The sequence below is a fragment of the Chlamydotis macqueenii genome, chromosome 2, assembly GCF_036417535.1.
Source record: "Chlamydotis macqueenii isolate bChlMac1 chromosome 2, bChlMac1.mat, whole genome shotgun sequence".
Taxonomy (NCBI): domain Eukaryota; kingdom Metazoa; phylum Chordata; class Aves; order Otidiformes; family Otididae; genus Chlamydotis; species Chlamydotis macqueenii.
In genome coordinates, this window is record NC_141557.1 from 122,800,556 (window position 1) to 122,823,138 (window position 22,583).

Here is a 22,583-nt window from a genome sequence, read left to right on the forward strand (position 1 = left end):
AATAGAAAAACCACTGTCATGAGCTCAAGTTCCATGCGAAATCCTTTAGGACCTACTGTGATCAAGTTGGCAGAACTCTGGCTGACCTCATGGAGAATGGTGTAAAAGTGTTGTCTCTCTATTTAGACTGTTTTGGAAAGACTTCATGGCTTCCTGTTTCTCCTTCTGTCTGGCTTGCCTTGTTTCTTTCCACTGGAGGCCTATTTCTATGCTTAGTGTGATTTTTATGCTGTTTCCACCTTTCCCCTTATTATTTGACCTGACTAGTAACTAAAGGAGATCTTTTCCTTCTCTGCCTTTTTGTCTGTTCTCCTTGTACATCTGAGTTTTGAAGTGGATTGATCATACCCTTTCTGTTACTGGAATGTGTAACTCTATGCCTCTTGTGTATGCAGTTCTCTGAGCATAGCTGTGCAGCCTCCAAGCCATGTCACAAGTCCTTCAGTCAGTTTCTGGCAAGGGAAATAGACTTTCTTCAATCAAGATCGTCAGATTCTTTATTTTAAATTACTTTAACTGCACTCAAAATTCAAACTTTGCTAACTTTTTTTTTGTGGTACAGAGAAGAAACTTTCATTATAGATTCAAAGGCTCTTTCTTGCCCACCACCTCCTTGCCATCTTCTTTCAATACCCTACTGCATACCAGTCTTTCCTTCCCCCCTGCACCCTCCATTTAGCCCCAGTTCTTTTTTACTGATTCACGCATTTTGGTCTGTTCTTATTGTAACTATTTTTTTCTAATAACTCTTTTCTATCTCTGATCTAATGAAGTCCTGCAATTACTTTATAATACAGCTCCTCTTGAAAGTCTAGCGTTCTCTGCTCTCTGTCTTAGTGAGAGGATAACTCCTTGCTTTCATTAGTCTAACTTAGCTATAATACTTCATCATTGGCCTTGCATTTATTTGATCTTGTTCATCTGCAGTTTTTTGGGGATTGTCCCTTTTTCCTTAGGGCTATGTCTCTCTGGACTCTTCTGGTTTTGCTGCCTTGCTTGTCTAAAGGCACCTTCTCTCCCACTTGGCACAGGTTTGTCATTTGGCACCTTTGTCATCTTTGGGTATGTTCTTTGCTCCTGTGGCTTTAGCTACTATTCTAGTGCTTGCTGTTTTCCTGTTGCTGTGCTCTTATGTTCTGGGCTTCCATTAAAATCTACTGGTTTAGTTCTGTGCAAGAAAAACAGCATCTCCCCTTGATGTGATTATGCTGATTCTTCCTTGCTTAAGCTCAAGTTCGTAAAGTCATCTCATTTATCCTAGATTTTCCTTTCAGGTTTTCTTTGAGTGTAGGAATGCACTTTCTCCTAGGTTATTGTTGCATTTACAGTTTTTGCCTGCCAATATTTACTTGGAAAGCTTCTACTGGTTTTGTTTTCTTCTACAGGATGATTGACTTCTCTTTAGGCTTTAATAGATAACCTTGTACTGTTTGTAAAGGTCTAGTACTGAATGTCAGAAAAGGAGATGCATTCTCTACTTTCAGGTATCAAACAATGCAAGAATGTGGGATCACAGGACAGACTAAGGCATGAGTAATGCAAGAACAGTATTTTAATATTAGACTTCCTGATCATCAGTGGACACGCATGGTAAGTTCCCTGCAGGTGTTGCGACAAAATTGAGCTCAGTGAAGAACTGAGGGCGATTTAAGCAGTGGCCTTGTGGATTTAATCCAGGTAGTCAGTCATCCATTGTAAAATAATGCCATTTGTTCATTTATTTCGTTGCATATGCCTTACAGTTACTGTTAAAGAGCACAACTTTATGAAGAATCTCTGAAAGCAAGTTTTCTTCATATCATAATGCCTCTCAAAAGTAATCCATTAGTTCAGTCTGAGTTTTCATCTTTTTTCCCCCCTCAATGAAGGCTGCTGTTTTTACTTTTCACTACTGAAGCTCGAGAGTGGTTGGTTACAATAACTAAAACATGCACTCTTATGTATGAAATGGTTGAGGTTTTTTTCTTATTAATTTTTGTAGTGTGATTAACTGTCTTTGTGAGCCAAAGATAATGGTCTTTTCCTCATACCCGAGAGTTTATATTCCACACTTCACTGAAAAACTGAGGTAAGCTGTAGCCTGCCAGTCTTATTGGGCAGGAATAAACTGAGCTGAATTTCTAGTTTTGCTAAAGCATGCACCTGTGTACTAACACAGAAAGCATAACACAATGGACCAATATAATTTGGAAGCAGGGAAAAGAGCTGTGGGTTATGTTGTGTTTAATGGATGTAATTCTTCATTTTGCTTGTGGTACAAGGAACAAATCTGGATAGTGGCATTAATGTTTCATTATTTTTTTGACAGCTGGATGGTGCTGTTGCACAACAGACTGCATGAAAACAGAATCACTCCACCCACTACTGGCTCTTCCAAGATTTTTTAGCCGCTTTCCACAGAGATAGCAGAATTCATGAGGGAGAAAGGGAAGATTGGTGCTGTCTCTACACCAGAAACGGAAGAGGAGGACAAGAGTCTAAATCACTACTAGAAAATAAGGGGTTCTGCACACCCTGAGAAGATTTGGAATATTTCCTTGAAAGTGTTTTTTGCTGTGAGTCATTTGATCACAGCTGAGCACTGAGCAGCAGCCACAGGCTCTCTGCCAGACCCAGGTGAATGTCCAGGCTCCCATCTGTACATTTTACCATCTTACCTTTCCCATTACCCTACTGCGCAAGGCCGTTGTATATTTGGTTCTGGAACTTTGCTGCTGCTGCAGTTGGGATGAGTCTGTGCTCTTGAAGGGTGTTAAAAGAAAGTCCTCTAGATCTAGAGTCCTGGAAACTTTTTTGAGTTTAATAGCTGAAGCTTTGAAAGGCAGGGAATTGCATGTGCTGCAGCTCTGAGTTGTTTTCATGGTCTTCTCATAAAACTTTTGCACTCATGTGTGACCAAGGGTATGTGTGTAGGGAGGTTTCCCTAAAACTTCTGCAGAACAGACGGGATGGATTTAGAGTATACAATGTTATTCTGCTGTAAGGCTTTTGGAGGCAGCCCTTAACTCTTGTTAAAAAGTATCTGCATCTTTAAAGTCAGTCTTCCAAAATAGCTATGAAAAAGTAATCGTAGCATGAAAAGAGTTTGGAAAAATGGTACACAGTGGCAGGCTTTTATTCTCTTGCAAGAATTTGAGGCAACTGGAGGAAACAATTCCGTAAGTATTAAAGCAATAAAAAGTAAAACAAGCATGTTACTTCCGATTTTTTTTTTGGTTGCAGCCTATGTGATAGAAAAGATGTAAGAGGGAAGTACTGCATTTGTACTAACTAAATGCAGTGGGTCATGAAAATAAAACATTACTATGTTTTTTAATACATATGTACGCAGTAACTAAGACACATCAGATTTTGAATAAGTAATTCCTCTCCATCCTTTAGGTTTCTGTCTTGGTGCCTCCTATCTCAATCTATTTTGGAGGATTTGGGGGTTTTAGGCATCTGATGTATAACAGTCCTTGAATCACACATTATTACTTCCCTTCCCTTTTGACCGTTGAGCTATTAACTGAATGTAGCCAACTTGAAATTCCTTTGCATCTTGCCTGTCTCTCCCTTTGGCATCCCTTTCAAAAAGCTCAACTTCTTGACTTCCTCATGCTCATACTATATTCTGCCTTGTGTACACCATTCTCCTATTGCATTATTATTTTGATATTTTTATTTTCCCTTGGGTACAATAATATTTAATGTCCTGATTTCTATATTAGTTTCTTTCTCTTATCAATTACACTGCTTCCCGTCTTGCCTTGTAACTTTGTGATCACCATCCATGCCTGAAGTTCAAAGTTCATTCTGGAGGTCTCATGCTACAGCTTTATCCTCCCTAATTACATTTTGCCTAGTCATCTCTTTCACAAGCTAATTTCTATTACCTCTGGCTGGAATATCTTCCCTGCTCAACTTCCCTCACACAACTGATTTCCCCCCTACCCCAAGTGCCTGTTCTTTTACAAAGACTATCTTCTCCTTCAACCCCCAAATGCACTTCTATAGCTAGTTCCCTGTGATAAATAAATAAAAAAAACCCTACTCTAGTACTCTGGTAGCAAAGATTATCTAGGTAGGTAGCTAGTGAAAGCATCTCCCTTACATTTTTTTTAAGTTCTGGTAGCCCTTTCTCAAAAAAAAGCTTTTCAGTCCCATTTATTGTATGGTGGTGCATAGTGTTTAATTCAGGCTGTCAGCTCCTTGAGCAGCAACCTGCTGTTTCATATTAGTCTGTAGAGTGCTGTACAGAGCTGTGGCACTGGAGAAACAGTAAATATAATACCCAAGTTGGTTAGGCTGAGAGCTATGACAGATTTTAATTTATTTCTGATAGTGAAGTAATGTGGCAGATGGCCTAATTATTAGCAGTTCCTTCCCTAGAAAAATATCTTCTAAGGAGATACATGAGGGCCATTTAGTACGAAACACTCTCTCCCGATGCTGTCTGTGGGAGTAATTCCTTAATTTATTATGTAATATCTAATAAAATCAGAAAAGTTAGGTGATATGGCTCTTTGATCGATAGGACAGAGGTTTCTTTTGGTGGAGTATTTTAAAGCTAATAATCTTCACTGTCGATGAAGCTAGGCATACATCTATTCTTTTCTTCCTAAGAATATTCTTTTAAAATTAACTTTGATACTTGTTTTCTATATCTAGGCTTTTCCCCTTTTGCGAAGTAAATCGTGATATTTGCATTAACTTCTCGGTCTTTCATACCCCAAAGGATTATTTGTATTCACAGCCTCCATATTTTAAGGACTGTGTGGGTTTTTTACAACATTCAATTTTAGGAGATTCTATCTGGAGACCAAAGCCTAATCTAGCTAAATCTATCTGGAGCTATTCCACAACATGCTATTGTTCTTATTTGTTTGGGTTTTTTTAAGTGCTGACACTAGTTGTTAGCAAATTAGATCTTGCATTACATTGCGCTATTCTTCCACTCATTACTCTCTCTTAAAAGTCCCAGTACCCTTGGGCTACTTCTTTACCTATTTTACTTTGATAAACAGCTGTGCACTGCAAAGGCTTCCTGATTTTTAAGTGACTTTGGCAGAACACAGAATTGAAACAGAAATTAAAATTGCTCAATCCTTGCTATTTTCTTTAACACTGTTTTCATTTTCAAACAATTTCAAAAACATCTTGCCTCCTCTTTCTGTTTCATATTTCTTCTGGGTCACACTAGTGGATACAAGCTATGAGCTGCCTTTTGAAGCTGCTATGTAACACACATGTTCTGTTAACGTCAGACTCCTTATTTTACCTGGAAAATGTTTTTGCCCTTTTATGGTAAACAATACCATAAATACTGCCTTCTGTTTTAGCTTTTTTTCTCTACTGCTTATCTCATAGCAAAGAAGGTCATCTTGTATCTAACATCCTCAGTGGAAAAGAAATGCATACTTCTTTTGACTACCTCTTCTTCATGTTTATGTCTCACTACTCAGTATTTTAAATTTACACCTTCTCCAATATACTTTTTTTCTTAAAGGTTTTCAAATTCAGCCTTTGCTTTTGGAAAGATGCTGTCACAATTCCTGTACTTCAGCACCTTAACTATGTCATGTTTGTTTTGCACCCCCAACAGAAGAAGGACGTGGACCTGTTGGAGCAAGTCCAGAGGAAGCCATGAAGATGATCAGAGGGCTGAAGCATCTTTCCTGTGAGGACAGGCTGAGAGAGTTGGGGCTGTTCAGCCTGGAGAAGAGAAGGCTCTGGGGAGACCTTATAGCGGCCTTCCAGTACCTAAAGGGGCTTGTAGGAAAGATGGGGAGAAACTCTTCAGCAGGGCCTGTTGTGATACGATGAAGGGTAATGGTTTTAAAATAGAAGGAGGTAGATTCAGATTAGATATAAGGAAAAAAAATTTTCTAGTTAGGGTAGTGGAACACTGGCACAGGTTGCCCAGAGAGGTGGTGGATGCCCCATCCCTGGAAACATTCAAGGCCAGGTTGGATGGGGCTCTGAGCAACCTGATCTGATTGGAGATGTCCCCGCTCCTTGCGGGGGGAGGCTGGACTAAATGACGTTTAAAGGTCTCTTCCACCCCAAGCCCTCCTATAATTCTATGTGACCATTTCCTGGCACAAGACGCCCTTTGTGCCAGGGAATATCAATATTGTCCATTGCTATGTAAAATAAAGAATAATCGCCCTCAGTCACCTGCGAAACACTAGTTAATGTGTGCTATGGATCAGTAGATTTAAAATACAAAGTAACAACAATTTTTTTAAAAAACAACCCTCTTTTAAAATGTACTGTAACTGGAAGGGATGAAAGTTAAAAATTTCTTTTACTGTTTTTTTCAGTAAAAGTAGTTGAATATGAATGCTGGATGATGTTAGAAATAGCTGCAAACTATACAGTTTGGGAACTGGTCAGATTTGTTATGTATACATACAACAACATTGAATTAGTATCTGTCAAAAATCAGTGTTCTATGTATAGATAACACTGTACTATATTGTATTAATGGATTAAAAACCACATTTCAGAGTTGTTCCAAAATAGGAAACAATTGCAAGATGAGTAAGATGTATAATGACAAAAAAGATTATGCTCGAGATAGAAAAGAGATACTGGATATAGTAAAAGCAATTCACAGCTATAAGACAAAGACCAATAGTAAAATAGGGGGAATCAGCTTAAGCTTGCAAACACTCATAAGGCTGTGAAGAATCTAAACATTTTTCATTGGTGATAAAAGATTGTATTTGTTTTGTCAAAAAAGATTTTGCAATATTTTCACAGAAATAGCCTGCTGGTAATATTTTTTCAGTTGTGCCACGTATGAATCTCAGAATTTTTCTTGCTTTGAAACATGGACCCCTGAGCAGTCCTTGGCTCTAGAGTTGCGTGCAGCTGTTGCAGTATTCAGTGAATGTGGTTGCATGTGAAAAGTAGGGTAGCAGGAGTTTTGTGGCATTTTCTCCTGTCTTTTGTTAATAGTGAAAACAGATAAAGTTGCTGCACTGGAAGACATTAGCGATACAGTACTTGCTTCAATGCATAAGTAACAAAAGGATGGAATGAAGATAAAAGGACTGATTCTAAAGTCCAGTGTCTGCAATATGAGTCTTCAGTATTTTGACTGTAGGCTTCCTAGTGGTGAATGGATGTTACTGATGGCCTAACAAATGCTGTGTTTTAGTATTCTTCTACTTGACAGGTAAACAAAAGCAGTTCCTTAACTAAGTTAAAGATGACAGTTTAAGATCCTGGGGTGTTCTTATACAGGATGGAAGAACCGCTTTGTCAAATTTACAATGTAGATCTGTAAGGGCCTGTTCACCTGTCAGGTGTCTCTGTGCCCAGACAGCTAGAGCTTGTGGGTACCAAACACTTTGGTACTGGAAGTTCCTGGTGCTTTATGTTCCATTTTGTGTTTTGGTGCTGGCAGTGCTGATGGCTTTCCGCACCTCAACACTGCTGGGATTTATGGAATAAACACTTCACTCCATCAGCCCTGGGGAGTGATTGTGGAGTCTGCTAGTGTGTAGGTGAGCAGAAGGAGATTTATTTTTCTGCAGGGTATTACTTGATGGTCGTATTATCAATGATTCACTTCAGCAAGTGCCATTCCAAGTCCCTTGTTCATGCCCTCCAGCTCATGCCTCTTTGTGATCCCCGCTGTCAATGCTAGTGCAGGACCCTAGCCTGGGGAACGCATCCAGCCGCAAAATAGCGAAGGGAAAATGAGGAGAAAGGGAGGGCTGTTTCTTTTTAGCCTAGCTGGACCTTCAGGCTGCAGCCGCACTTGTGCCCATGGGCTGGAAGGGACAATATAGGGTGAGTGAGCAGCAAAAGATGGGGAGCAAATGCTGAAGTCATAGCAGTCACAGGTCAAACAAGGCTTTCTGTGTTGGAAAAGGGGGCTTAGGTATTCAAAGCTGTGAGTACACAAGGGGTGTGATTTTCAAGGTGGCAGGCAGATAAAACCTAGAGACACAATTCCCTGTCATCTCTAGCTGGGCGGTTTAAACAGTCATCTTGACAGTATGCCAGTCTTTTTAGTTCTAGATGTGATCACATTGCAATTAAGTGCTGCAAGCACACATGTATGAGGAGTAGAAAAGCATTGAAAAGGCTCACTGGTAGTTTTTATGTACCTGTGCGTTAAAAGCAATTTTCAAGTTTCTGCCCTTTAAATTTTAATGTTCCAAACACTGAGAATCAATTATGTTAATAAATACTTTAACACTTCAGCTCTTTTAGGGTTGCTATGGGACAAGAAGAGCTCACAAAATGCTCTGGTGTTCTGTGGTGTAGAAAAATTGCCAGTTGGGAGTTGGCAGAGCACATCAGTATCTCTGTCTCTTCCAGTTGGCAGCTGCAGGAGATGGGCCTGTTGGAAAAGCTGCTGTAAAGCTGGACATTTGCAAACAGCCAGCTGCTCCCTGTGTCAGGGGAATCTCATTCTCAGTTTGACCCAAATGGGTATGGATCTGCCCTGTTTTGTACTGATCTGGAAATGCTGGCTTTAATTTTTTAATGTGCTAGTGAGGTCATTTGTTGCTCATTATTGCTACCAATTGGCCTCTGTAGAGTGGTAAGAAGCTGACACTGTTTATAAAGTAAGAGCAATTTGCTGATTTAAAATATTAACAGATTCATTTATGGTTCTGTTTGCATCCTCTATTGGGTCTAGAATTGCTATTCACTTGTAGAGAATTATTTTATGTGCAAGTTTTTCCTCATGTTTTGTTTCCAGTTCAGTTTTCACAGTGGTAGACTCTGCACCAACCCAAGAGAAATAACATTTTCTATTCAGTAAGGGATTAATACTTTTGATGAGATGTTTCTGACACAGGAGGCTCACAGATGTTCTTGCACAAGCCTGTAAAAGGGCATTTGACGTGTGGCACTGCAAGAACATATTCAGCAAATTTTAGGTAAGCAAATTGACTTAACTTAATAAACTGCTTTTCATCAATCTAGATGGGGCCAAATCAAGTACTTTGCCAAGAAATGTATTTTTATTAGTGCGGTGTAATTTGGTGCTTACTAAGCTATCTCTTTCCCGCAGTGTTCTTGGAGGGGGGAAGGAGCAGAGCCGATGGCGTTGAGAGGTTTCCTGCCCAAAGAGGGTGGCTCCACAGGGAGCACAGCAGCAGTGCTCACTGCAGAGCTGCTCCTCCACCAAATTTTTAAAGTGGGGAGTGATACTGTGCTACACAACCCATTCCCGAAACTCAGAAAAATCATAACTTGGAAGCCAAAGAAAGGTGAGCTATTTCCTATACCTGGTTCACAGCTTTTCATCAGCAGTAAAAACCTGAGGGGGGCTAGAGTAGAAAACTGTCATGACACCAGAAAGCATCCTGGGACTCTGCTTCCAGTCTCGCAGTAGTTTCTGGAGTTTCTAACAAGGGGAACTATTCACTGTGTTAAATTCACATGCACAAACCCTTGTGGTGGGTAGTCGGTGCTTTGGCATATGCAGAGTTCTTTCAAAAGCCCATATTCAATACAAATTTCAACATTTCTGGACAGCAAGTAATCTCTTTGTATCCCGAAAGACTGAGAACCACAAACGTTGGGCACTTTTTATAATTAAGTGTGACTTCTCCAAAGAAAGTTGATTGCACTATGAGAATTTTTTTTTTTTTTGCCAGAAAATGCCTCCCTGTATCACTTTTTCTACTGAAAGATGTGTGTGGGATTTGGGATATGCTGTATCTTCACAGTGAGTCTTGGATGAGACATTACGGATCACATGCTTTGGATTTTGTCTGACACAGAACCTGTCAGGCAGCTCACAGATAACGTTGACTCACAAAGTGTTTATCCAAATGACCTTAAAATCACTTAGTTAAATTTAAAAAAGGTTATAGCCTTCCCCTCCCTATTTCAGACCCATAAAGAGTCGGATAAAGATCTGATTTCTTTAGGGTATATAGGAAGACTTTGTTTATATACCCATTACTTACATTACAGCAGTTGTTTAATATCCTGCTGTTTCTGGGTAGGTAGCACTCTCCTGTGTGAAACACAGCTTACTAGACTGTCAAAATGACAATTTCACACTGTATTATGAAGGCAGGTCCTTAGCATGACTTTTCTTAGAGTAAGGCATCTACAAGCCCTTTGTTTCACTGCCCCACTTCAACTTATCACTTTTACCTTCGTTACTCAGCATATGCTGACAACTCAGTTTGTTAAATGGGGTTTAATATGTCTTTTTTTTGATGTGAAATAATCAGGCAAACCAACATTAGATGTCACTGCTTCAGCCACCAGAATAAGAGTTTTGTTAGCAAAGTGAGAGAGAAATTAATTTTATTTTGAAATATTAGCATTTGGTTGTGAGGATATCTGCTTGCAAAGTTAATTTTGTTTCTTAATATATATATATATTCCTTAGACTGTGCCATCATTTCCTGGTTTCTGAAGCTGAAAAAAATATTGTTTTTCTTCCTAGTCACATGTTTGTTGTTAAAAAGGAGTTTTGATTTAGTTTACTTAAAATTAGAAGCATATTTTGATTCAATTTGATTGTTTTTAAAGTTCAGCAACTCTGACAACAGAAAAAAGTTCTAAAAATTTTTTTTTTAAATATAGACACTTCAAAATGAATGGAATGCCACCAACTAGTTGTCCTTCAATAACCTTATTGCATTTTAACTTCTATTTCTTTAAGAGTATTATCCACTAATATAACCCAAAAAAGGCACTTCAGTCATTGCATCTAGAAAATAGTCTTGATTTATTGAAACATCCATATTCACACAATCATCTGTCGTAAAGATCTGAGCCAGTAATTTTCATGCATGTGGATGCTCATTAATTTCACTGATGGATCTGAGAGAAGCTGTTAGCAGATTGTAAGGACGCTGCTTGTGTCAGGGGAGTTTAGACATTCTTCTTCCAAATGAACCTCACAAGCTGCTGTAAATGAGGATAGCCTTTTGAAATGATCCCTCTCTGCTAAACAGAATCAAAGCTGTTTGAGAGATGCAAGTGTGACATCCTGCTCATTAGCAGCTGTGTCATCTGCTCCTAACAACTTACCTGGGGGTGTAGCAAACAGCATTGCTGAAGATTAGCTTCACCTTTAGAGACTGAAAGAAACATCCACAACTGCTGGCCACCCAGCAGAGTTAGTGCAGTTTGTTTCAGTAAAGACAACAGTAGGAAACCAAAGTAATTTTTTTCTATTCCCAATAAGCCAGGTCATGTAACATGTACTTTTGTTCCTCAGCTACTACAGAAACCTAATTCTTGAGAGAAAAAAAAAAGACATCTGGTAGTAGCTCTGTGCTCCTTATATATCTGACCTGAATTTTGCCCTGCTATGAAGGACAGCTAAGATTTTATTAACCAAGAGCAGGAAACCCACTTCCAAATTCCTCACACAGACCACGTTCTACCAGCTGTGCTGAAAAAAAAATGATGTAAGGAATGGCCATCTCCAACCCTATAATGGAGACAGGTAGCCTCCCAAGTAAACCTGTGCCAATGGCTACATTGCTCAAACTTCTAGGCCTCATTCCCCTAAAAAAAAAAAAAAAAACAAACAAAAACCCCACAACAAAAGCAGGGAGGAAACCATCACACATCTAAGTAGGCATTTACATGTCAGTGTTCATGTGTGATCGTGTGCATGTTTTCCCTCTGGTGAAACAGTCACATTTTAGCTCTCAAAACTACAAGTGTATTTTCCCCCGTTCTTTGAGACCTTTTAAAACTATTTGGGTGTTATTAAGCTAAGTATCATTTGAGTGGATAATTCAAGCAAGGGGGAACAGAACAGGAAAAAAAATATTTGAGAATATTTGGAGAATTGATTTGGCATTTAATAACAGAACTATATTTTTATCTAAAAAAAAATCATCTAGAAAAGGAGTTTTATTGCCAATGTAAAATCTGGCTTTAAAAAAAAAAAAAAAGCAGACCTAGGCCATAGATACTTTACTGTTTTGAATAAATTTTAGGTGTTCATATGCACCTGTAATATCGGAGTTTCCAAGTCAGCAAATGCCAAAGTCTGGAGCCTCGATCACCAATTATGTGTTCCATTAGAGCACATGGATGGGGAACACTGCACTCTGTGCCCTGTTCGTTGTAGACCTGTGGCATCCCCACAGGATTCTTGTATTCATAGACCCAGGCCAAAACACTCTGAGTTTCAGACAAGGTTTTCAGGATGGAAAGCTCCAATTTTAGGCAGTGTTTCTTCCCTGTGGCTGTTGGCCCTCTGGGTATGTCTCAGGCTACAGTCACAGTATGGAAATGCCCAGCCACTTGACAGATCTCACATCCTAACCTTTAAGTGTTCATACCACACTCCTGATGTTTTTACACCTTCATTTAAGTTCCTCAAGAACCTGTACCACATGCTAAATTCCCCAATAACTTCTCCTGTCTGGAGAAGTCGGGGCAAAAAGGGAGAGAAGATACAGAAATATTTTGCCTCCACTCATGCTCCTTTACAGAAACTGAGCTGATTTGGGAACCTGAAGCCTAATTCTAGTCCAGTTTTCTTGTCCTGAGTTAAATTCAAAGTCTGCCTTTCCTTTGAGAAGACAAGTGTGTCCGCTCCATTCACCCCCACTCTTGATGGCAGAAACTCTGTTTTCAACCCAGGCTGAATGGTCAGAGTGGAAGTGCAGTGGATGCTCCTTCTCTGTGGATGCTCCTTCTCTGTGGAAACTACAGATCGAAGTGATTTTCGAGACATATTTTGACTGTAGCCAAATGTTCCATGGCTTTACACAGTCTGAATTTGCTTTTTCTGCACTGTGGGTTAATGAATAATCCACTGTGTGCCTTTATCTTGCAAAATTTGGTGTTTAATTTTTGGTGGCAACAGATGGAAAGCAACTAATTATTACTGATTTTCTTTTTTTTTTTTTTTTTTTTTTAAGTGGTATCTGAGATCAGTAAACAAAACGTTGTAATGTGGGTTAAATTGTAGGGCTGAGCTGCCTAACAGCTCACCATTGTCAAGTGGGAGAGTCCTGTTCCCAATCCCGTTGCCTGGGGACAGTCTCATCTTCAACCTCCTGCCAGTTCTCATACTTGCTGGATCCTGCACTGACCTGATCAAATTTGCTAACCCAGCAAGTTAAAAGGAAGAGCTTCTGGAGGGTTAATGCCTGGTTCTATGTAATTTCACACTTAAGCAAAGTGATGTGCATGCCCTGGGACATGTGAGCTGCAGGCAACGCACAGCATCTGCTCACAGATAACCATTTGTAATTGCTGCCCTTCTGTTCAGTTAGGACGCCAAGAGACCTCCTGTGTAAGCCTGGGTTACCACCAACCAAAGTGATGAGTCAAGACTATGCAACAGCTCATATCCTCTGTGGTTCACCAGAGAGACCTCTGACACCAAAAGACTCCAGCTGCATGACAGAGGGTTCAATTCCAATTTTCCCATCTAATTGTTTGACTTCTTTAAAACAAAAGTCTGCAAAAAGAGCCTGACAAACCAATCTTATGAGTATTGCTTCCTGTTTTCTGAGGCTGAATCCAGAACAACAGTTTGTGTGGTGATGATGAACTGTTAAATAAAATTAAGTCTTTTTCCCTAAGGACTTTGTAATAAAAATTGTAAACAATATTTTGCAAATAAAGCTGCAGGCCTATGGGCTGTCGCTCCCAGATGGCATGAATTAGTGGAGGAAGGCTTGTTGTGCTTCCTTTTGCCAGCCATCCACCCCTCCCTGGGTTTTGGATGTTCTAGCCTTGGCCAGGGATGACTCAGCTGCTGGTGAATCACCTGCTGAAGGGCTAAAAGTGATAGCTTGGCTCAATTTCCTCAAGCAACAGTGAGCTGCCAAGGCAGACTAGCAAGGAAATGGTCTTCTGCATCTAGGAGAATTTTCCTGCTTGCACATCTAGGCTTGCAGCAATTAGAAGTGGTTGCACAGATTTTTCTGGGACTTCAACAATCCCTGTTGAGGTTTTGCTTAATAAAAGCTTCCTTGTGCAGCTGCTCGTTCATGAAAGGGCTTTTCACAGGTATTGCTGTAAAGCTTTCTCTAGCAGAAAACCAATCGGTGAAAAGCTCATGAACAATGTAGTTGGAGAAATACCCGTCAGGGATGTTTCACTTTTCTGGTTGGCAACCTGGAAAGTAGTGGAATATTTCCAACCAGAGAGATTGTTCCTAAAAAAGAGAAGAGATCTAGAAAAGCCTTCTGAAATCGTGCTATTTCAAATTGCTGTTTTCTGGTTTGGTGATGGTGCAGAAAGACAAGAAAAACTAAAAACCACATGGAAACTTTGTCAGGCTCTACATCCCCATGGGACTGCATGTGTCCAACCAGGGAGAAAAACATGGAGAAACTATTGTCACTATGTGGTGAGTCTAAATGTCCTTTACAAACAGAGGCTGTTTGAGAGATACAAAACAATGCTAGTTTACCACAATAATTTTTAACTAATGTGACCAATGGGCCTTTTTGAGTCTGTCTTTCAGTATCGGTACCTTTTTTCCCTTAATAGTCAAAGAAAAGCCACCTGCCTGTTCCCAGTGACAGTAGCACCAGCCAGCCCTGCTGACAAGCAAGCAGACATTGCAAGAAGATAATCTCAAAGTCTCTGTTGTGAACCTTGGCAAGAACCAGTATGCATTTCATTCTTCACCTACTGTGGTATAGTTTCATACTACTTAGTCTAACCAGCAATGTTTCCTTGAGTGGCTGAAGTTTGAAGAAAATACAGTCACAGTGAGTTACTTTGGCTGTCCACCATCAAGAGGATAGAATTTAGTTAGTGCAAAGGAAAAAAACCTAAGCTTTATCTACAGCAACAATTATTTCGCTGGATGTTTTTTACTTTGGCCTCTTTGTTGTATGGCTGAATATATTTTTGGGGATTGGCTCTATCCTGAAGAAAAGCACATCTTCAGCTCTCCTCCCTCCCCTGTGGAGAGCAGCAGTACCTTGGCCCCTGTTCAGCTGGTTGGCCAAATCACCCTTTCCCAACAGGTATTTCCTATCATCTTCCTCAGGGTCCTCTGAGCCAAAATCCTCCTGCAAAGCAATGGCTGCATGTTGATGGTTAAATTCTCAGTTATGCAGGGTAGAGAAAACAGTGCCAAAGAGGATTATTCAAAGTCATGTATCGGTGTAACTCCTCATTGTAGCTAAGCCACCTGGCAGGACCAAGCTAAATGAACAAGAGTAATTCCATCAATTCTTATTTTTGGAACAAGTCTGATTGTTATGAACATTTTTGTGGGGGAAGGTTCAAGGACGTGGCAGAATCCCAATATGAGCTAGGTTTGCTCACATAATCACACTTACTGTCTCTAAATAAGCCTTCAAATGAGTCTTATGATAAGCATGTTGTCCAAGAAAGAGATATGAGATGTACTCAAAGGCATTCCTTCACACATTTTTCCCATGAACATCTCACATTTTTTATATTAAACAATATTCCATTGTCTGGAATAGCATTGGACTTGATGCTATTTGAGGTTCTTACATGCAGAGGTAATGTCCCAAAATATGACCACATGCAGGACGCAGATATCCAAATGTCTGAAAAAAACCATACATCTTTAAGTAGCTGGTAATACTGTGTACTCTAATACCATTCCAACCTCAGTGCAAAGCCGCTGCTAAGCTGTGTGCTTAGTTGCATGATAGCACACAAATTTTAAAGCCAAAAAAGTAGTATCAACATTGTACTGCCTGTGATTTGCCTTTTTTTTTTTTGTCTTTCTACCTCAATTCATTTTCAAACCATCAGCCATTTTCATGTTGGAAGTCTTCAGACTCATGAAGCTGTCTGTTTAGCATTCTATTAAATTTATTCTAAAGTTAAGCATAATGTATGTAAGTTCAGAGGTACTATTTTTTTTTCTCATAAGATAATTTCTTTTGTTAAGAGGGATCTTATTTGTTAAGGGATTGTACTCCATTTACAATCAATCCATTTTGCCAGTCTTCTTTAAAAAGCTCTAAGATAACAGCAGTCAATTTATAGCAGTCCTTTCTCTAAGCAGACAAAATACAAAGGTTCTTAATATTTTCCATCCAAGTCTCCTTAGAGTCCAACTTGGGAGTGGTACTAGGATGAGAGCCAAGGAATTTCCAGAAATCTTGAATGCTACTAAGTTGTTACTGACACAGTGCCACGAATACCTGATTAGCAGATATTACCAGTGCATCCCAACAAAAGTCAAAGCTTCTTGCTTGCTTACGCAGTGGGGAAAGAAGAAGAAGGGTAGTTACCTCCCCAGTTAGAACAAGCACAACCTTTCAGCACTATCTGACCTTAAATCTCCGCAAGAGAGTATTTTAGCTACCACCTTTTCTGAGCCCCTTCCTCACCTCAAGTCATTCTTTGTTCAGGTTATATATGTTTTACAGTTTAAAGATGAATAGATCTATTGGTGTGAAATTTTTATTTAAAAATATTTGTAAGTGTATAAAATCTGGAGACCAGTCCTGGGGCAAAGGGTGTCTTCCAAAACAGGATGGATACATGGCTATCCGTGGATACATTCCCTGGATATGTGGGTGTGAAGCCCTAATGAATGTAGAACTTCATTAGTCACCACAGAAGCTCTAATGGTTTACATGTAGGAATGTTAAGAACAGACACTGTAGATTTCTTCAGGGTGATTTTCTGTATTTCAAAGTGTCCAGATCAGGTGCTTCAAAATAGCTAAGAGAATCCATATTTGGTTTGTAATGGCATAATTTGTTGTTCTATTGTATCTATCTCCTCCAAAATACTCAGCCGAGGAATGGTGTGATCCCTGAACATCTCTCCTAGCTTGTTTCCTTGATCTATGTGTACTTTTAGGGCTCTTTCTGGATATGAAAAGAACAGCATTAAAAAGAAAGTAAACTAAACCAACCTATAACTCAAGTGGAGAACACGGATGGATACTCATGGTACATCTTTGTGGCTTTGTCTGCTGTAGTACAGTAAGACAAAAAGCATGTGTAAACAAGAAAACACAGGACAGGCCTCCACAGTGGAAATAATGCAACAGTTCTTCCTTTGGATGTGAAAAATTCATTATTTCTGTGTGACATTTTAAAACAAACAAACAAACAAGAAAAAAAAGGGCAAAAAATAATGGCAAAAAGGCTAGCCTTGTGGCTGAGTGAATAAAAAAAGATGTGAACATGCCCGTGTCTCCTTAGTCTGGGTTCTTAGGAGTCAGGGTGCTACCCCATAAAACGTCTGCTATTTTTAGAGAGGGAAAGTACTGCGCAGGCAAGTCACTACATGGCCTCAGATGTAAAGCTCAAGCCTGGCATAACAAATTGCAAAAACTAGTTTAAAAGACTTTGAAAAGGGGGTGGATTTGGACGCCTTCCTGTCTGCCTCAGGAAGTGTGCCTGTTGCTCCCTCACTCACAACAGCTCTGATCTACCTCTTTTTACCTCTGCAGAGGCAGAGTACAAACAAAACTTAAGTATTTTACTTCATATATGCGTAACTGCAGTGTACGTATGTATGTATGGGTGTGTGTTTATATACAGACGGATACCCCCTTCTCCTGTCCTGGATTCTGCTTTTCCAAAGTGCCTAACCCTCTGCTTATCCTCTTTACAAAGTATCTTGTTTGAGACTTTAAGACACAACACTAACCTATCCCTTTTTTTAGCTCAGGAAATTCTCTAAAACAGTAGAAACAGGTCCAGCCTTTAAGAATCCTGTGGACCAAAAGGATGGCTTCTGGTACTTCCCATAAGGAGACCGTGGACCAAATAGTTACTCATCAACAATATCACCGATATCACCATTCCCTCTTTTCTTGCATCCCTCCACATGTTTAGTAGACTCCTGTTTGAACTGGTGAATTAAACTTCCTCACTGCTTTTTCATCTGTCCTCCAGTCTTCTTCCCTAAGGTGGTTTTCCCCTTTGGAAACTGTAGCTCTCTCCCATCAAACCTAGCTGCCACTTTCCAAATCTAGGAAGAAGCACATGAAGTGATCGTTTAAGTGCTCTCTCTCCCCTTTCAAGGGAATCTGAAAACCTGATGCATTTCAGATGGGCAGAGTTACAATCACACACAAATTAAAAGCGAAGATACTTTGTTTTTTTTAATTATCTGAATGCTAAGAACCAAGCCATAATCTTTAAAGAGTTAATATAAATATTATTGCAGATAAAATTATCTATATCTAAAAGCATGAGTGAAAGCAGTCAGCTGTTTCATTTGTAATGTAAAAAAAAAAAAAATTGAAGAAACTAGCTTCATAGCTGTCTTCCAAGTCCTCAGCTCAGAAGCAATGTTAGAAACAGATTTCTGCCTGTTGCTGCAGGTGGAGATAATTTCTACAAACAAGCTCTACCTGCTTAATATATATATATATATTTTTTTTTTTGTGAAATTAACTCGGTATCCATTATTCCAGGGAGTTGTAACACAGAAGATTCCAACTAGGTACCTTGTTATTTACTCCCATCCTCTCTTACAGACTGACCCAATACCAGCGTGTGGAAATGACGTACTTCCCGAAGGAAACGCTTCAAACAAGCACCTCACCTGGCTATTCTGGTGAGATTTGTTCCTTCTGGATACGCACCCTTTACAGATGTGATTACTTGGGACTGACAGCTCTCTCAAATTAATTTGTTAGAAGCTTCCCAAAACACAGGTATGCTATTTTGTAATAACTGTAGCATGACTCAGATCAGTTTTGGAATGTAATTAACTGTGCATGGTGCATTGTATGAGCATGCTTCAAGGTCAACTGTTACCATGCCAGAAATATGCAGACAGTCCAATAAATAATGCAAACTACATTTTCTAAAGGTAATATAGAGAAGACCCTCCATGTTAGCCCTCCACCAACAATTCTCACTTCCAGGCAATAATCATTGAGGATTGCATGCTCAGCAGATTCCTCAGGAATCAAGTCTCACTCTGCATTAATCTCTGAGCAAGCTGCTTTTACAGTGAAGCACTCAACACAGGTGATGCAGATTTCTCCCCAGTGGGACTGCAACATCACCTAGGTTTCATAGCCTAGATCATGGCACCTTCATGGCATGAAGTTTATGGTGCAAACAGACAAAACAAAACTTGTTTGGCAAGAACCTTTTTTTTTTTTTTTTTTTTCCCCTTTTTTTTTATGTTGGCTGCATCTGCTGACAGGGCTGTTGCTGTTGCTCATGTTCTGGCTCTGTTGATTCTTCTTTCTGTGCCACAGCCAGGGATGCTGCCTCTGGCACTCAAGACATGGAGAAGGAAGCGTCAGAATATGCCAGACCCTGTCTTAAGGCTCTGCCTTTCCTGAGTCTTTTCTGTAGTTCTTCCCTCCTGGGCAGTGAGTCTGGAAGACTATGCCAATACAAGTCCTGCTGAACCACTTTTCCTTAGACTGATGTAGTTACTCACCGCCTTGGAGAAGGGCGACATCTCTCAACACAGCTATTACCAATAATCAACACTGCAGGGCACCTTGGCATATAACCTATGCCTTTGTAATACCCTTTTCTTCTACCTCTGCGTCCCGATCATGAGAACACCCTTACTCCTAGTGTGAATATTGCTGAGGGCAAAGGAATAAGGTGTGAAGGTTTTTCCACTCCTTTTCTAGACAGCCATGTTTTCCTCAGGTATCTGTACAACTTCAGGCTGTGAGCTTGGTGGCTTTGGCAAGCAGAGAAATGATCTATCAAGCTGGAGACACCTAGGACTAGAGAGAAAGTGTGTTATACACTGAGTAGGCAAAAGCCAGTGCCTGTAATGCTTCCCCACCTATTGAAGCATCAATGACCCCACTAGGTCTCACCAGAGAGGCAGTAGTTCTGCATTACCCTAGAGTATCTGTGTATCCAAACCCATCTCTCCTGTCACAGCAAAGAAAAACTCAGTCAGGGAAGCTAAGTTACTTTGTTAAAAGATTTATTTTACAAAGCTTTTGGACAAAGGTTTTGGACAACTGCTTAGCAAAACATACAGTCCACACAGGTGTCTTCAGAACATCAACTGCCCCTAGGAAAGCTACCAGAAAAGGTGTCTGCTTGGTTCCTTCCTGACAGATCAGACCACCATGAAGACCAGCTTCCAAGCAGCTGCATATTGCTCTTGGGTACGATTTCTAAATTCATAAATTAAATAATAGAGCCTGTATCTCCCCTGCTATTTTTTTTTTTGTGGTTGTTTTTCTTCTCAGTCTTGTTCAGAGGATCAAGTTAGTGCCAGGAAAAATTATGTTCTCCAGGCTTTGAAGCATTAGAGGATAGTAAGATTTCTGCTACCACAGGAATATGAACTCACATGGAAAAGAAACACAAGAGGCAACAAAATACCACATTCTGGACTGTCTTTGAATCACTGTATCGGTGACTGTCAAGCCAATACAGCCATCCCAGTCAAATTTTGGACCTAGTCGTTCTGTTAGATATTGTTCAGTTTCAAGCAATGGTTATGAAATCAGTATTTCCTTTGTGGGAGCTGCCCAATGTACTTCAGAAAGCAGTCCCCCACTGTTGTCAGACATAGATGCTGTCACAACTGAGATGCTCTTCCATGTCATGTTCTATCTTCTTGTTTGGGTCTCACAGCAATCCTTCTGTGAGGAGTTTTCTTGCTGCGAGCAGGAGGAGAGTGTCCTTCTTGGCACCAGTAAAGTAATCGATCAAGATCATTGTTATGCTGGAAGTAAGCCATCTTTTATCTCAAAAAGTTCATACGGTGCTTGAAGATCCAAACACTCACTCCATACCACCTCCTGAACACAGGGGAAAGATTTGTGCTGCTTGACCTCCAGGATACAATTCTACAGATCTGTCATGTCCTCTCAGGAGATATGGGATATCAAAACCACCATCAGGATAGGCTATATCCTCCAATCACACAAAGAAATTTGACAGTGACTATAATATTCAAAGCAGTAGCAACACACTTGCATAAAACCAGAATTTGTGTACTCCTGCCAGGACAGCTAGCCAGCAGATTTTCTAGTGAAACTTTGTATGCCAGATTATGCACAGTCAACCTACTACAGCACTTGGTCTCTACAGGATATGAACATACTGGAGTGAGTCCAGTGAAAGGCTGCAAAGATAATTAAGGTACTGGAGCACCTGCCACACAAGGAAAGGTTGAGAGCGCTGGAACTGCTCAGTCTAGAAAAAAGGCTCAGCCTCAGTGTGCACAAGTACCTGATGGGAAGGTGTAAAGCACAGAGCCAGACTTAGTGGTATCCACTGAAAGGACAAGAGGCAAGGGGCACAAATTGGAAAGAAGTACATTAAATTTAGACATAATTTTCATTTACTTGTTTTTAAACTGAGTGTGAACAAATGTTGGAACAAGTTGCCTGGAGAGGTTGTAGAGTCTTCAGCCTTTGAGATATTCAAAACTTGACCAGACACAGTACTGAGCAACTTGCTCTAGTTGATCTTGCTCTAAGTAGAGGTCCTTTCAAAGCTCAATGATTCTGCGAAGTAGAAAAATCCCTGTGGAGATGTACTTCTCTGGCACAGATTATCAGGTAAGATCCTCCTAGTGGTGTGACAAACCTGAACCTGCTGAGAATCCACAAATCCCACAGCCAGACTCATTGCTTTCAATTTCACTCAGCACAACATCTTTGCAGAGACACTAAGAAGAAAAAGCTACTTGCTCTCACAGGAGCTGGAGTTTGACACATACTGTTCATATGTATAATCCACTTCTTTCCTCCTTTGCTCCAGAATCCTTGCACACCCAGCATTTCATAGTCAGGAGAAGTATGCTCTGTTAGTATAAAAAGGTGAGGAATCTGTAAGACAGATACTACACAGAGTTATTAGTGGTTGACTTTGTGAGCAGTGCAATGTACATATGGACACCACATTTAGGCACTATCTGGTTTTTAATTAGTAACTTTCATTTCCTGAAGCATACCGTAAAATACGCACAACTTCTGAGGTAGAAAAGCTGCAAATCTGAAAGGACACCAAGACAAATCTTTTCTTCATCAGTCTGAAATCTGACTCTCATCAATCTATCATAAAGGTAAGTTATTTTTAACACACTTATTTTACTCAGTGTTTCTTGCTCATCAGTAGTAAAGTAGTCCTATGTAAACCCTTCTTTGCTGGTAAATCTCACTAATTGTATAGACAAGGGAAATGAAGGTAGTTTCTGGGCCATCATGGGGGGGGAAAAAAAAAACCACACACATTGAAAAAAAAAAAAAATCAGCCTTTCCTCCATACTGTCCTTCAATTAATTGCATGCTAATGCATTTCAGTCTTAGTTTTCAGGTGTTACCGATAGCCAGTAAAGTACTGTGACATGAGCTGGGCTTAGCCAGCATGTGCATAAGTTACATATATTTAAGGTACAATCTTTTTTCTTGTTTTGGATTTAACAAAAATCAAGAGATGGCTTTCAATTTTCTAAGTGGCCATTGTCAAAGAGTATAAGGCCTTCTCAGCATATGTCCAAAATAAAGTAAGTCTCCATAGACACAAGATAACCTGTTGCCTAATTCAGAGAAGCAAAACATAACGCTCTTACTCAAGCTATGACTGTAATGATCCCATTCACTCCAGGTCTATCAGTATCATTCCTTTCTGAAATAATCCCAAGAGAAGCCCTGATTATACAATGTAGTACTTTTGCTTTTAGTAGCTCATTGTCTTACTTGTCAAGATGTTTGATAGGCC

The 22,583-nt window shown here is 39.9% G+C and overlaps 1 protein-coding gene across 12 annotated transcripts in view; it reads left to right on the forward strand.

Moving 5' to 3' along the window:
* CHCHD7 (coiled-coil-helix-coiled-coil-helix domain containing 7) overlaps window positions 1-22,583 on the forward strand; it is a 39,123-nt gene that overhangs the window by 5,743 nt on the left and 10,797 nt on the right. For 11 of the 12 annotated variants that reach the window (XR_015257697.1, XR_015257695.1, XR_015257693.1 and 8 more), the window contains exons 2-3: window positions 18,395-18,574; window positions 21,812-21,927. The gene's annotated coding sequence lies outside the window, so the exon portion shown is untranslated. Of the gene's footprint in view, window positions 1-18,394; window positions 18,575-21,623; window positions 21,683-21,811; window positions 21,928-22,583 lie in introns of all 12 variants that reach the window. The other variant, XR_015257696.1, reaches the window with a different exon arrangement.